Source organism: Nansenia antarctica, assembly GCF_963989245.1.
Source record: "Nansenia antarctica genome assembly, chromosome: 13".
Classification (NCBI taxonomy): domain Eukaryota; kingdom Metazoa; phylum Chordata; class Actinopteri; order Argentiniformes; family Microstomatidae; genus Nansenia; species Nansenia antarctica.
The window spans coordinates 5,188,811-5,204,623 of NC_137683.1; the positions used below are offsets into that span (position 1 = coordinate 5,188,811).

Genomic DNA, 15,813 nt, shown 5'->3' on the forward strand with positions numbered 1-15,813 from the left:
GGGTTGTTTCAAGTGTTACGCAAGTAAGCAAATTTCACCACAGGTGAAAGTATCATCAGATATGGGTCATTTTAAAAAGTAGATATAATTTTTTGGGGATATAGGCAAAAAATCTGAACTAGGCATGACAATCTGCAGTGTAAATGCAGCCGTAGTTCTTTCATGGGTAAACTATTGAACATCAGATCTAAGCTCCTGTCCACATTGATGTTAGAAGGTCTGTCCTTATCAGTCCGTACCAACGTCAGACACCTTCTTGGTTTCACTCTGAAGTTTCTCCACCAACTGAGACAGGAACACTCTCACAGTCCTTAGAGAGAGATCACTGTGAACGCTGATCTCAGACCAGTCCTTGGATGGGAGACTCTCGCTCTGCAACAGAAGAGAAGAGAGAGAATCACTGTGAACTCTGATCTCAGACCAGTATTGGAGGGGAGAAAGTAGGAGAGAGGAGACATTAGGCATCGTGATGTTCTGATTACATTTTAAATATGATCAGTTGATCTGTCAATAAATCAAATAAATCAATACATACTGTAAAGTGTAGAGTAAATGTCAGACACAACTGCGATGCAATATGCTTTACAGGAAGAATAAATAAAAAATAAATGATTCTAATAAAAGAGCAGCTCTTCTCATGTCGTAACAAGAGAGAAGGACACTTAACTAACTGACCTGTAGGAGGTGGAGGTGGTCGTCAGTGTGTGAGAGCTGCTCCAGCTCAGTGCTTCTCCTCTGTAGCTCAGTGACTTCCTCCTCCAGCTCTTTAATTAGCCCCTCAGCCCGCCTCTCTGCTGCTTTCTGCTGCTTCTCGATCTCAATGAGCTCAGCCTGGCTTCTCTTAATCAAGCGCTTCAGATCACGGATGGACTGCAAACTGACCTCTCTCTCTCTGTCTGATTCTCTCTGAGGAAAAATGAATGTGCACGTCAGCGTGACCACATGATATAGCCACGTCTATCACAACAGAATACATACTGTACATGGGGGCGGCTGTGGCTCAACCGGTAGAGCTGACATCTAATGATTGCAAAAAGTTGGCAGCTGGCAGCAGTTCGAATCCCTATAATGGCTGTGACCCCTTTGCCTAGATGCCCCCTCTAGAGCATTAATGCATTTCGTTGTACTCTGTGCAATGACCAACTTTGAATCCCTTTCCTACATGTGTATAAACCACGAGAACCACAGCTTCCATTATGATGTCATGTCAATCCACAACACTTAGCAGCACTAGACCTATCGGGTGGGTTAACTTCTACATCAGAACACATCATAGGTCAGGTCAGGACGACTCACCTTGCTGAGCTGAGTAGGTTCAAGAGCTCTATACTTTTTTTTTTATACATCCTTCTTATTAATGTGAATGTTCAAATCTCCATTCAAGATTAATCTATCAAATCTAGTGACGACAGTTGAGATCAGTTCTGAAAATTCTTGCAGGAATACTGATAATGAGCATCTTGGTGGTCGATATACTGTAATGATAAGGACTGATATTTCTGCTTTGAGCTCAAGAGCATAATATTCGAATGATGTGACTTCACCCAGGTCAATGTCCTTGAAAACAAGTTTAGCTGAATAAATAGCTGCAATGCCTCCTCCTTTCTTGTTTTGTCTAATTGACTGCTGATAATTATAGTTTGGGGGGCAGGTTTCTATTATGGTCCCTAAACCTTCGGTATTGGTTAACCATGTCTCGACTAAAAATATACAATCTAGCTTATTCTTGGTTATCAGGTCATTAATCAAGAATGATTTCTTTTTCAAAGCTCTGACATTAAAAAGAGCTAATTTCAGCTGCATGAACTTTGCATCACAGTTTGAATACACAGTTGTCTCACGGGTAACAGTTATTAGCCTTGATTTACGTACAGGATGTGCTGAGGGATAGTTGTAATTGTTTTGTCTAGCAGTAATCTGTGTAGGAATAGCAGAGGTGCTTATCTCTTGCTGGATGACCGTGTCCTTGCTGGATGAGAGAGTGTTCTGGGTTTTCTTTGATGGGGGTGGGGAGGGGGGACGGGATGGGGGGGTTTGGGTGTGCGAATTGGGGGGGTAGCTAGATTCAGGATACAGGATGAGATGAATGCAGAGACCTGTGCATGCGTCCCCTCTGAGGGGGATGAAAGCACAGGGCTTGAAGTGAGAGGGAAGTGGAAGGGTGGTGCCCGGAGAGGGCTAGGGTAGGGGCGAGGTGGCGTGTCGTGGAGGGTTGTGAAGGGGTCAGGTGGAGTATCCCAAAGAGGGTAAAGGCCTGGGGGTTTGTGGGTGGGGGGTTGGGAGTCGCTGGAACTGACACCTCTGCTAGTTGAACAGCAAAGGCAGGGTCCAGCGTTGTGAGGGTGGGAGAGGCCTTCTCCTTGACGTCCTCGTCTTGTGGTGCGTCAGCTGTTGACCTGTCCTTGTGGCTGGGGAGACCGGCATCTGTGGCTGAGTCATTTGATTGTGGCCTGTTCTTGTTCTTATCTACTGTTGGGTGGTTGATGGAGTAAAGTAGGTTAGAGGTGAACAGCGCCTCTCCGGCTCTGTTGAGTCGATTCTTGCTGAAGAGGTCTCTGCATTCCCAAAATAGATTGAAAATGTCAATATAGTTTACTTCATGTAGGTGACAATTAGTTGATAGCCATGTGCTTATTCCGAGTAGCCTGCTGAATCTGTTAACTCTCCATCCATTTGAAGGCAGGGGACCACTAATGTATGATTCAACATTCAAGGATCTTAACATCTTTAGGAGTTTGACAAAGTCACGTTTCAGTAATTCTGATTGCTGTTTGGCTATGTCATTGGTTCCAACATGTAGAATAATCTTGTTCACATCTTCATGGGCAGACAGGATTTCTGGGATTTTTTCTGTTATGTTATAAACCATCTCATCAGGGAAGCAGTATGCTTTTATGTTCCTCTTACTGCCAATATTGATATGCTTTACAGCAGAGTCACCAATAATTAAAGTTGCTATTGGTCTTGTCGCATCATTACCTTGGTGCTGCTTAAGCCTGGTAGCTGGTTTTAAGGTGGGCCCTGAACTAGCATTGTTAGCTTGTGCTGTAGCATCATTAGCTTGCAGCCCCTTTAATCCAGGCTCACACAGTAGCTGTTGGGTAGCCAGTGACGGCCAGCCGGTCGCGGTACTAATCTCAGGTTGAGAGTCACTGTCTGCGGGAAGCAGAGTCAAGGGCGCCGGCTTTCCCCGACGGGCATTCAGAGGGAAAGTATCGTTTTCAGTGGGCCGGGTGCTACTCACGTTAGCATTCTGACTCGGTGCCACTCGGTTCGCAGAGTCCTTCAGTTGAAATATCTTTGTTTCAAGTACTGCAATCTTCTGTAGATATCCGCTGCAGCCTCTGCAAGGCGAAACATGTCCGCGCCGAGAGGATATTCTGCCCGGTGTCCGAGAGACAAACTGTGGACTGGTGACTCCTTGATTAGGCTATTGCTTGTACACGCTGGTGCTCCAGGTGCGTGAAAATTGTAGAGAGCGAGAAAACAAAATAAGCAAAAGAGGATATAAAAGAATGTAGTAAAAGCTATATAAAAAACTTAAAATAAAGAAATAAAAGAAGTTAAAACTATAAAAAAAGAAGCAAGAAAAAAGGACAGGAGAGGAGCGAGGGAGAAGCACGTCTAATCTACTCAGAAGCAGGAAGGGAAGTATAAGCAACGCAGGGTGCGCTCGTAAATTCGCTCTGAGAGCGCCGGAGCGCACACTGGGTTCAACGTCATAAAGGGACCAGGTAATTTGATTGGATAAGAGGCACTCCCCTCTCTGGAAGAGCTGTACAACACACGCTGTCTCAGGAAGGCCTCCAAGATCTCCAGGGACCCGACCCACCCTGGGTACGTACACTTTACCAGGCTGCCCTCGAAAAGGCGGTTCAGGACCCTGGCCGCTAAGACAAACAGACTGAAGAACAGCTTCTACCACAGGGCCGTCCAGGCCCTGAACACAGCAAAGACCTAAGTTCTGGGCCCTGGACAGTCTGGACGGATTGTATGGCAGCTGCTGGACTGAAAAAATCAGGTGTAGTGCTGAGGCACAAACATGTACATTTCAAGCCTGCAAACTGTGACACTTTAAATAACGTGAAACAATACTATTGTGCAATATGACAACCCTAGTCGTCTATCTGTACAGTATAGTACAGTGGATTGTGTACATAGCCTTTATTTATGTAAACCAGCTCCTTCCCCTCTTGTGAATTTTTTTTTTCAAGTTTTTTTTTTTTCCCTTTCCTAACACCAGGGGAGCCACCCCTCCTAAATTTCGTTGTTTGGTACCTGTACTGTAGCAATGACAATAAAGTCCATTCATTCATTCATTCATTCATTCATTCATTCCATGAGTGCTGATCAGATTTCCAGGGCGAATTTACGAACGCAGCTAGCGAACAGAAGATGAAAAAAACCGTCAGATCAGATGTATAAACAGGTTATTTTTATAAACTGGACACATCTGGGTTTCCGTTAACCGGCAATTACCGGTCTTTGTCCGGTAAAATTTGGTGAAGTCCGACACATTGAAAAGTCGTCGGACATATTGTCCGGTGAAAATAATTCCCTTTGAATACAATTCGCTAAAGCTGGCTGGGTGCGTTCGTAAACACGCTCTGGAAATCCGATCAGCACTCGCGGAACGCCTCTCGTCCAATCGAACGACTCGGTCGCTCTGTGACATCGAAGCCAGCGTGCGCTCCGGCGCTCTCAGAGCGTGTTTACGAACGCACCCCTAGAAGTTTCCAGCCAGCTAGCTGAAGCTGCTACACACACCAGAGCCATGGCGACCGAACGGCAAGTTAAACAACATACTATAAAAGTGACATTGTTTTACTCATTACTCATACGTTTGTTGTCATTCGGCGGTGCTAATAGTCGCTTTCTTTTTTAATTTATTTAATTTATTTTATTTTAGCAGTTTCCCCGAAAATTAAGTGTTTGTTTTTATATCACTATTTGCACTTCTGGTTAGATGCTAAACTGCATTTTGTTGTCTGGTACTTGTACTCTGCAATGACAATAAAGTTGAATCTCACCTAATCTAATCTAATCTAATCTAAAATAATCTAAGATAATCCCATCACTATTACTCCCTATTTTCATCAGTGTTTCAATCCTTGAATCTGTGATGGAAATCAAGCAAAGCCACTTCAAGTCTCCCCACCACTGACAGCGCTGGGTGTGCCTTTCCTTACACTCTCGGTTATTCCCTGTGGATTTAAAAAACGGTGTTTTGGTTTCTATAATGTGGTCTATTCTCAGTGTTGACGAGCAGCTCAGGGGGCTTTGAGATGGCTAACAGCTAATTAAAGGAGTAATTCCACTCAAAAGGGTAGAAGTAAGCTGACTGTCTGTCTGTCTGTCTGTCTGTCTATCTGTCTGTCTGTCTGTCTGTCTGTCTGTCTGTCTGTCTGTCTGTCTGTCTCTCTGTCAGTGTGCTGGACTACCTATGACTTCCATGGTACCTGGGAACGCGTTGTCGGAGAGAAACGCCCTCTGTACAAAGGACCTACTGACCAAAATCCCTATTCCCCGTAGCCTACATGCTTGCACTGTTACTGTTCAATAAAATGTTATACATCTAGACATTGTGGTATTTCTTTATATACGTATCCCAGACTGCCTATCAATTGTTTCTCAATAAACAGTTATGTTCTTCCCATTGTCATACTCCCGAGCTAAACGAAATGCCTTCCCAACCAGCGAGACTTATAGAAATGACGTTGTTTTATTGATTTAAAAAAAAAGGGTAAAACTGTAAAGAGAAAATAGAAAACTCACATTAATCCCAAACAATTTAACAAACTTCAGTTAACGTAATGTGGAGTCCGTTCATTGATCGATGCTGTCTGTTCAGTTCCCAGTGAGGCGCCCGTTCAGCGCTGGACCCGTTCAGCGCTGGATTTGACGCATGGCATAGCGCGCATGCGTCAAATCATGTTATATTATTATATATTATATAGCTCGCATCTAATCGTATCGGATGAGAAATAGACATTAAATGGCATATATAGGCCGCTACACAACAGTAATCACCGCGACAAACAGCTATATTAGATTTGGATAAAAAAAATATATGATTTTGAATTTTTTTTTATTTATTATATTTTAATATGATGACCGGAATATATCACGTTTGTCCGGTAAATCGAATTCTTCCCGGACACGATGTCCGACGGCAAATTTTTCTAACGGAAACCCTGGGACACATTATGGGAATATATATGGTTACTTTCTTGCCTGAAAACATATTAAAACTTCATAAAATGACATGTTAACACTTGTAAAGCCAAAATTACAGCTTTTAGCCAATGGAGGTTTAAAATGGACGATTTAAATTGCCCGCTGCTAGCCGGTGCGAAATGCATTCTGGGAAAAAGGCGGCAAAGCCTGCGCCTTTTTCTAAAAAAATAAGTCAAGTGTGAACACGGCTGTAGGAGCCAGATATGGTTCTGTGATGCGTGTTGTAATTCACTGTGTGGGCATGGGGTGGCGCTGTCACAATACCTGAGGCAGGTGTATATAAGGTAGCACATTTGTTGTTATCGTCAGGTGTTGACCCCGGAAGGGCAAATAGGTTTGACCGCAAGGGCGCTAAGTTTGTTATTGTTATTGTTCATGTACAAGTAGGGTTGGGTATCGTTTGGGTTTTATCCGGTACCGGTTACTAACCGATACTTTAAAAACGGTACCGGTACCAAAACGGTACTTAATTCGGTACTTTTATTTTTATTTTTTATATATATAATATATATATAATAATAATAACACGGTCGACAACATTAAACAGCTTTTCACTTTTTTATTGCTGAGGCACAATAACCACAGTTACTCCTACAACCACAGTTACACCTACAACCACAGTTACACCTACAACCACAGTTACTCCTACAACCACAGTTACACCTACAACCACAGTTACAACCACAGTTACACCTACAACCACAGTTACACCTACAACCACAGTTACACCTACAACCACAGTTACAACCACAGTTACACCTACAACCACAGTTACACCTACAACCACAGTTACAACCACAGTTACACCTACAACCACAGTTACACCTACAACCACAGTTCCACCTACAACCACAGTTACACCTACAACCACAGTTACAACCACAGTTACTCCTACAACCAGTTACACCTACAACCACAGTTATACCTACAACCACAGTTACACCTACAACCACAGTTACTCCTACAACCACAGTTACAACCACAATTACTCCTACAACCACAGTTACACCTACAACCACAGTTACAACCACAGTTACTCCTACAACCACAGTTACAACCACAGTTACACCTACAACCACAGTTACGCCTACAACCACAGTTACACCTACAACCACAGTTACACCTACAACCACAGTTACACCTACAACCACAGTTACAACCACAGTTACACCTACAACCACAGTTACTCCTACAACCACAGTTACAACCACAGTTACACCTACAACCACAGTTACAACCACAGTTACAACCACAGTTACACCTACAACCACAGTTACAACCACAGTTACACCTACAACCACAGTTACTCCTACAACCACAGTTACACCTACAACCACAGTTACAACCACAATTACTCCTACAACCACAGTTACACCTACAACCACAGTTACACCTACAACCACAGTTACAACCACAGTTACTCCTACAACCACAGTTACAACCACAGTTACACCTACAACCACAGTTACACCTACAACCACAGTTACAACCACAGTTACACCTACAACCACAGTTACACCTACAACCACAGTTACAACCACAGTTACTCCTACAACCACAGTTACAACCACAGTTACACCTACAACCACAGTTACACCTACAACCACAGTTACAACCACAGTTACAACCACAGTTACACCTACAACCACAGTTACAACCACAGTTACTCCTACAACCACAGTTACACCTACAACCACAGTTACATTGTTGAGCCAACAATATAAACATAGGTTAAATAATGTTACTGACTGTAGCTAAATATTTGCTGCTGCCTGTCTTGGATAGGACCCTCTTGAATGCTGTACCACATAACGACACCTGGGGTCGCTTGGGTGCGGATCAGACGGTCTGCCTGACCTCCACACACCCCTCACCCTACTCCCCCTCCCCCAGTCCAGCTAACACCATCCATCCTGGGCCTACCTACCTGCATGTTTAATCTCTCAATCCCCCGTCCCTTTCCTGGTTAAATAAAACAAAACAAGAAATCATAGGGAATGTCCACTGTCCCCCTCTTTAAATAAATAAACGGAAACATTATTACTAACCTGAGGAAATGCTGTCATCATCATCCTCAATGGGAATGGCGATCTCCGCCTCCCCCTCTCCGGAGGTGCTTGCTGCTCAGCCGAAGGGCGGGTGAACTTGCGCAAGCTGTCAAACACGGAGCACCCTTCTACCCTTAAATGTATCGCGTGCGTTGTCAGGTGTTTCATCAAGTTCGATGTGTTGCCTGCTTTACACACGAATGATTTAAAACATTTTGAGCACTTCGCGTTGTTTTCATCGAGTCGGGTGAAATGCAGCCACACTTTAGAACGCTTCATTGCGGTCTTCATTGCGGTCTTCGGCATTCTCGGTGACCTCGTAGCTAGGCTAGCTAGCGAAATTAGATAATATGATTATGATTATTATGATGATAATAATAATATCAATACAATAATACAATAATACAATCACTAACTATATTACTACACTTACTATAAACTCACTCTTCTTCTTCTCAACACACATGCTCACCTCACTACCACGCACGCACTGATTGGAAATTGGAAACAGGCGATGTCACTCACGTCACGACTCAAGTCACGTGTGGTTAACTGTTGCATGACACCGGACACCAGGGGAAGATTATTTTTTTTTTGAAAAGTACCGAAATGAGGAACCGAAATCTCCTTTGCGATTCGGTACGGGTACATACCGAATGTAAAGTAACCGGTACCTACCTGTACCGATTTTCGGTACCCAACCCTATGTACAAGTGATTAAGCCATTGATGGCACATAGTAACGCAATAAATGTTTATTATGTAGCAAACCAACGACTACGGATCTTGTATAACCAACAGCAACACCTTAAACTAGAACGCACGGCGCGTCAACCAGAGTCCACGGGTTAGCATCTCAGTAGCTCAGTATTAGACTGTGCTCCTTTAACAACGGCCTTAGGCAGTTTGTTGAAGTTGCAAAGGAGTGGAAGATAACAGACAAGGTCACCACAATAGGAACAGATAGCGCTCGCAATAGCGGCAGCAAGAATTCCCTGTGTAGCACACATACAGAGGGTAATCACAGTGGCTCTCCGTGGCAGCGGGTTTGACGGTGCTTTAGCCACGGTGATTTCCCCATCTTCTCCAGTTACATTTTCAGACCAATACAATTAATATAATAGTCACTTTGTTATTGGATTTTAGAAATAATTCTACACCTGTCCCCTAAAGGGGTGTTATTTGAATTAAAAGTGTCGTCATTCATTCTGTTTGTCTTGTGTGTTTTGAGGTATGTCACTGAGCACCTGGGTGGTGACAAACAGTGTTGCTTGAAAGTATGTGAACCCTTTGTGCAATTACATTTTTTTTGGCATTTAGCAGACGCCTTATTCCAAAGCGACTTACAATCAATACATTTGAATACTAAGCATGTGAATCATCAGTCCACCATTTGTAGCAGGAAGAGTAATCCAGCTCAGGCCCGGGGCCATTGATAGCAGGAAAAACCTTCTCCTAAACCTACCGTATTTTCCGCACTATAAGGCGCACTTAAAAGCCAAAAAAATAAATAAATAACGACAGTGCGCCTTATAATCCGGAGCGCCTTATATATGGATCAAAATGTAAAAATTACATGACCAATATTTTTTTTTTAATAATAATAAAATGTTTCAGTACGACTGGTAAACTACAAAGCCACACCGCTTGCAGCATTACGGTAATCAGTAAACGACGGCCGCCATCTTGGAATCTCCGCGAATGCTATGCTATTGTTATGCTATCATGTGCTCTGAATGGATGCCGTACTCACCCAACTGTTCAATTCGGACACTGAAGAAGAATAATTCAAGGGATTCGTGGACGAGGAATGAACTGAAAAAGTGAGCTTTACGTGTTATACATAACTGAACAATGTTGAGTTATGCACTAACGTTTGATTTAGTGGTATCAGACTGTTTCTTTTACTACGTGTTTACTGAAATAAAGTTTGAATGTTTGACTGAATTGAATTAATGAACATCTCATCCCTCTGTCTCCATGTCATTGTAGAACACCCATGCCTTTGGAATGTGAAGCTTGAGGTCTACAAAGACAAAGACATCTTAAATGAAGGAGGAGAACCTGACGAGACGGAGGATAACATCCTGTCCTTTTCTTCACAGTTGCCCGTGTATCATAGGCTTTAGATTTTGAACTTAAGATCACTCTGATCATTACGTTGTTATGAACCCCAAGAGAAGAGAGAACATTATCGATGGCAGTAGATACGTTTCCGACGACACAGTATACCTAACGACAATACTATCAGACTGTTTCTTTTACTACGTGTTTACTGAATCAGGGAAAAGTTCCCCTCCACGTTTGGGAGAAGAGTGAACAAGGCTGGGAGATATTGTTAATATTGTTAATATGTTATTGTTAATATTGTTAATATGCACATTAACGTTTGAACAACGTTACCATGGGAGTGAACGGAGTTGTCAGAACGCTTAATAAAGTTTGACTTTATCTGACTGTGTTGTTGACATTCCCTTTAGCACAGCTCCATCTAGTGGATGCATAACGGAACCCGTCAAAAAAAAAAAAAACGACAGTGCGCCTTATAATCCGGTGCGCCCTATATATGAAAACATTTCTAAAATAGGCCATTCATTGAAGGTGCGCCTTATAATCCGGTGCGCCTTATAGTGCGGAAAATACGGTAGTTTTTATTTTATTTTTTACACTGGAGAAACAGAGAAACAGTACAAGGGGGGCAATAGAAGTTCTTAGGGACACAGTAGAGGTGAAAGCATGTGTCTTTAGGAGACGTAGTGCTGAGGGGCAGAAGATGTCTCAGGAGGAGCAGTTAAGGTGTAACCTGAAGAGATGGAGGTATTCAGTCTAGGGCTGCCACGATTAGTCGACTAGTCGCGACGACGTCGATTACCAAAATCGTCGCCGACATATTTGGTAATCGACGTCGTTGCATGTTTTTTTGGAGCTGATTATTTTTATTTTTATTTTTTTATACCTTTATTTTACCAGGCGAGACAATTAAGAACAAAATTCTTATTTACAATGCCAATGCCTTATAAGCGATAAGCATTCGTTTTTCTTCCCTGAAGCTGCCACTGGCTAGCGTCTCCCAGTGTCTTTGATGTACATGCGCAGTGTCGGTCATCCGGGGCACATGTGACATCTCCGGAAAAACAAACAGAGAAATGTCTTCCCGTCCTCGTACCTCTAAAGTGTGGGAACATTTCAACCACAACTAGGGATGCTCCGATCTGGATTTTTGGGGCCGATACCGATCACCGATTTTTTTCCTCAAGATCAACCGATACCGATTTTTTTTTAAATACATAACTGTAGGCCTACTGACTGGATAGCCTACATATTTTTTGCTTTTTAGACAAAAGTTTTGATCCATTAGGCACCAAGCAAACGCAGACCCATTTTTATGGCATAGTAAAAGTCTGGCCTATCACCCAGTAGAGATGCTCCGATCAGGGTTTTTGGTGCCGATCACCGATCACCGATCACTGGAATCAGTGATCTGCCGATCCGATATCACCGATCACCGATCACAGCGTCGAAAATGGCAATTGTAGCATTCTATTTATTGTGTAGCATTATTTATGTTTTTAATTATTCTTAACACCATTGACATTGTATATTAAGTATTTAAATGAAATTAGGAGATGAGAAAGTATCATGAATTGACGACCATCTGTTTTATTGAATTCACAACCACCTGTAGCTTACTTCAGGAAAAACAAATAAAATGTGAAAATAAAAATCATAATAAATAAAATGTACACTGTCACATCAAATGTGCAACATTCCATATATATATATATATATATATATTATACTGTAACTGTAGCTTTCCTGAGGAACAATAAACATACCCAAACTAAACTGCAACATAAACAGGCTATAGCCAAATATAAAATACTGTTTCAAGTCAGTCAGTTTCAAGTCATATTTAGGAGGAGATAAGACAGCAAGTCAGCATAATCAATAAAACAAAAAAACAAAACATTGCACCTAAGGAGATTTCAGACTCAAACCTTACTTCTGATTAAGCAGCATCACTGGCAGATTAGCCTTGAGAAATACAAGCATCTCAGCGTTTTTGGCACTCAGCCTGTTCCTCTTATCATCTAAAATATGTCCTGCTGCTGAAAAGTCGCTCGCTATCTACACTTGTGCAAGGTGCACAGAGGAAGACCTAAAACTCACGCGCTAATAGTTGTTGTTGCTATGGGCCAAGTGACTTCCTGCTCGCGGGGTCACATGACGTCGGTGAACACTACCTACACTACGCTCGTGAAGTCGCGCTGGAACTCTGACCAGCACTCCTGGAACGCCTCTCGTCCAATCAAAGCACTCGGTCCCTTTATGACGTCGAGCCCAGTGTGCGCTTCGGCGCTCTCTGAGCGAATCGACGAACGCAGCAAATGCCGTATGATATTCGTGGTATTGAAAGACCTTGCGTGCGTTCCTCCCCGAGGTATTTCTTTTGAGCAGACTTTACAAACGGCATATTTGTTGTCTCTTTCCGACACTGTGTAATATTTCCAGACTGGCGACGCCATTTTGTAAACTGATCGGTCGTGTTTGATCGGCCGTTTTGAGAACTCCGATCAAAACCGATCAAGGCCATATCGGCCGATACCGATCGGCGCCGATCAGATCGGAGCATCACTATCACCCAGTTAGGGCCTGAAGCCCAAGTCAGTCGATATGGCTGTATAAAAGACATCATAAACGTGGTCTTCATGGTTTACATACTGTTACGTCCTCCTATGTTTTCTGTTCAGTTATCTGTCTTCCCCAGGAAAAAATAAAAAAATTAAAAAAAATTTCGGTTTTTGCGATCGGCCATTTTTGCCCATCACCGATCGAGTCATTTGGAGTGAAATCGGCCGATTTAAATCGGTGGCCGATAAATCGGAGCATCCCTAACCACAACGTTGAAAAAAAAAAGTAAAATATACAATTTGCAAAGCTGAACTCGCTTATCATGGCAGCACGTCTATGATGCGCGAGCATCTCAAAAGGAAGCACGTTGTGGCAGATGACGAGGAAGACGATGGCTCGTCTCGGTAAGCTAGTTAGCTTGTTATTGGCTAACGATATTGTTACGTTAAAAGCCTTCTTACATTATTTTACGTTATGTGCTGTAACGTTGTCATCAAAGCGATACTTATCAAATAGCTAAAAATGTTGTCTTAACGTTACAGTGCTAAGAAGGCGCGTTCTACTATGGAAAGCAAAACTTTTGTACTCTGTACAAGTATTTATTTTTGTTTTTGTATTCTTTTGGTTGCCTAGTGCCTAGCTAGCCTACCTCATTTTACTCAGCAGTTTGCACTCTCTACTACTCTTTACATTACATTACATGCAAGTGATGCCAGAAATAAATCTGCAAAGTTCATTAAAATATCTATTTTTGAGTGAACAATCATTTTAATTGTCTTTATTTTTAGTTAGCACATGCCTACAACAACAACTAACAACTTCAAGCTAAATTTAGAAGCTGATTTAGAAGATGATAGCTAAATAAGAGCGATTGAGTAATTGTGCGATAAGCTGTAATTTATGATCCGATTAGTCGACTAATCGTTAAAATAATCGGTGACTAGTCGACTATGAAAATAATCGTTTGTGGCAGCCCTAATTCAGTCTACGACGGAAGATGGGTAGTGACTCTGCAGTTCTGACAGCCGTGGGGAGCTCATTCCACCAGTGGGGAATGAGCAATTATAGGCCAAGTTAATCATCCGATTTAAATCCAATTGAACATATTTACGTATTTAATTTCCTAATGATAAGATTTTAGGCAAAAGACCTCAAACCAAACAACAACTGAAGATGGCTGCAGTACAGGCCTGGCCAAGCATTACCACAGATGATACGCAGTGTCTGGTGGGTCCATAGGTGGCAAACTTCAAGCAGTTATTCTAAATCCTCTTGCAGCGAGGCTATAGCCCACAGCCATAGCGGATAGCCATTGGAGAATAGGCTCCATTATGGCCAAACGAGGGTAGGCTAGGCTATAGTTTAGAGCCTATAAATATGATTTAATGTTTTCATAAGTGTAAGGATACAAGGACAACAGTTAGATTAACGATCAAGTTTACTGTAGGCAGGCTTTGCAGGGCGCCGTGTCTGTGAAGTTACTGTCGCATAGTTGTAGCCAATAAAGGCCTATATGTAGGCTATATAGGCTATTATATATCATTTATATACCTAATACCGACATCAAAATAGTATGCCTCTACAAATCATATTACACCAGGTAGCCAATTGACAGAAAATATGACGCGACTTGGAATCAAATTGACGGAAATCCGTCGTAGCGACAGAGAACTTTACTCCCTGCATTTAGATGGATTTGGTGGCTCCAACTATTTGATTAAAATGTGTTTAAATGTTGCTGTCCTATAGACAAGGACTAGGTTAGACTGGGGAACTAGCTATGATAGATCAATCCCACACAAGGGGAGAGACCAGGACTGTCAGACTATGCAGGTTCTGACTGACTTACAGTGCACTGGCAGCATTGATTTTGTAGCAGTGCAATGACACTCACCACTATACAACAAAGACTTACCAACTATCTCACTGTCTTCCATCTCCACTTCTCCTCTGTCCTCTTGTTTCACCATCCCTCCCTCCTCCCTAATTTCTTCTCCTCCGTCCTCTTCTTTCACCACCACTCTCTTCTCCTCCACTTCTTCTTTCACCATCACTATCTTCTCCTCCACTTCTTCTTTCACCATCACTCTCTTCTCCTCCACTTCTTCTTTCACCATCACACCATTCTCCTCTACATCTTCTTCCTCCAGCTTCACTGCCACCATCTCTGGACCCCACTGTGTGATTTTCAGGGCTGGAGAACCACAGCCAGATCCGAGGGACTCTGTGGACTCTGGTTGATACATGGTTACATGAGCTGAAGAGGACCTGCAGCTAGAAACAATGGAGGCACAAACAGTGCAGGGTCAATTGACAGCCAACCAGTTCACTGAAAGCCCACCTAGACTGCAAATGCAATAACCTATGGATTACTGATTGCATTTCTTTGTAATTAAAGAGTCTGGAAAGTAGACATTAAATGGTTCCAATTGTATTTTGTGTCCAAGAAAAAATTACAATAAACTTCTACTTAGGATCAACTTCCTGGTCAGACAGAGGGCTGTGTGGGCGTGGACTTCGCACGCTTGACTGCCCATTAATTACCAACTGTTTAGCTGCTGCTGAAATGTGTAAATACTGAGCTAATACTTGGCTAAGATTATAGTTATGCACCTGGCAGTATAATTCATCATATCAATTCAATGACCACCATTAGCATACTGTACACCTGGCACCCTATGGTGAATTATTGAACACAATAGGCTACTTGTGGACAGGATTCACAGCATGTGTATGACTTACTGATCAGTTGTTCCACAATGGTGTTGTCCTCCTTTTCTAATTTGCTGCCGTATTTTCACAATATCCGCCATGTTTAGTTTCTTCCCACACTGGACGTAGCACTGGCGCATGTCGTCATCACGATAGCGCTCTTCGACCTCTTGACCTCTAGTCTT

At 42.6% G+C, this 15,813-nt stretch overlaps 1 long non-coding RNA gene across 1 annotated transcript; it reads right to left on the reverse strand.

Moving 5' to 3' along the window:
- Positions 1-343: 343 nt before the first annotated feature.
- LOC308169567 lies at positions 344-14,889 on the reverse strand. Its single transcript, XR_013937760.1, has 3 exons — positions 14,832-14,889; positions 676-906; positions 344-372 (listed from the first exon to the last, which is right to left on the reverse strand). It is a non-coding gene; the product is annotated as an uncharacterized lncRNA (long non-coding RNA).
- Positions 14,890-15,813: the final 924 nt, after the last annotated feature.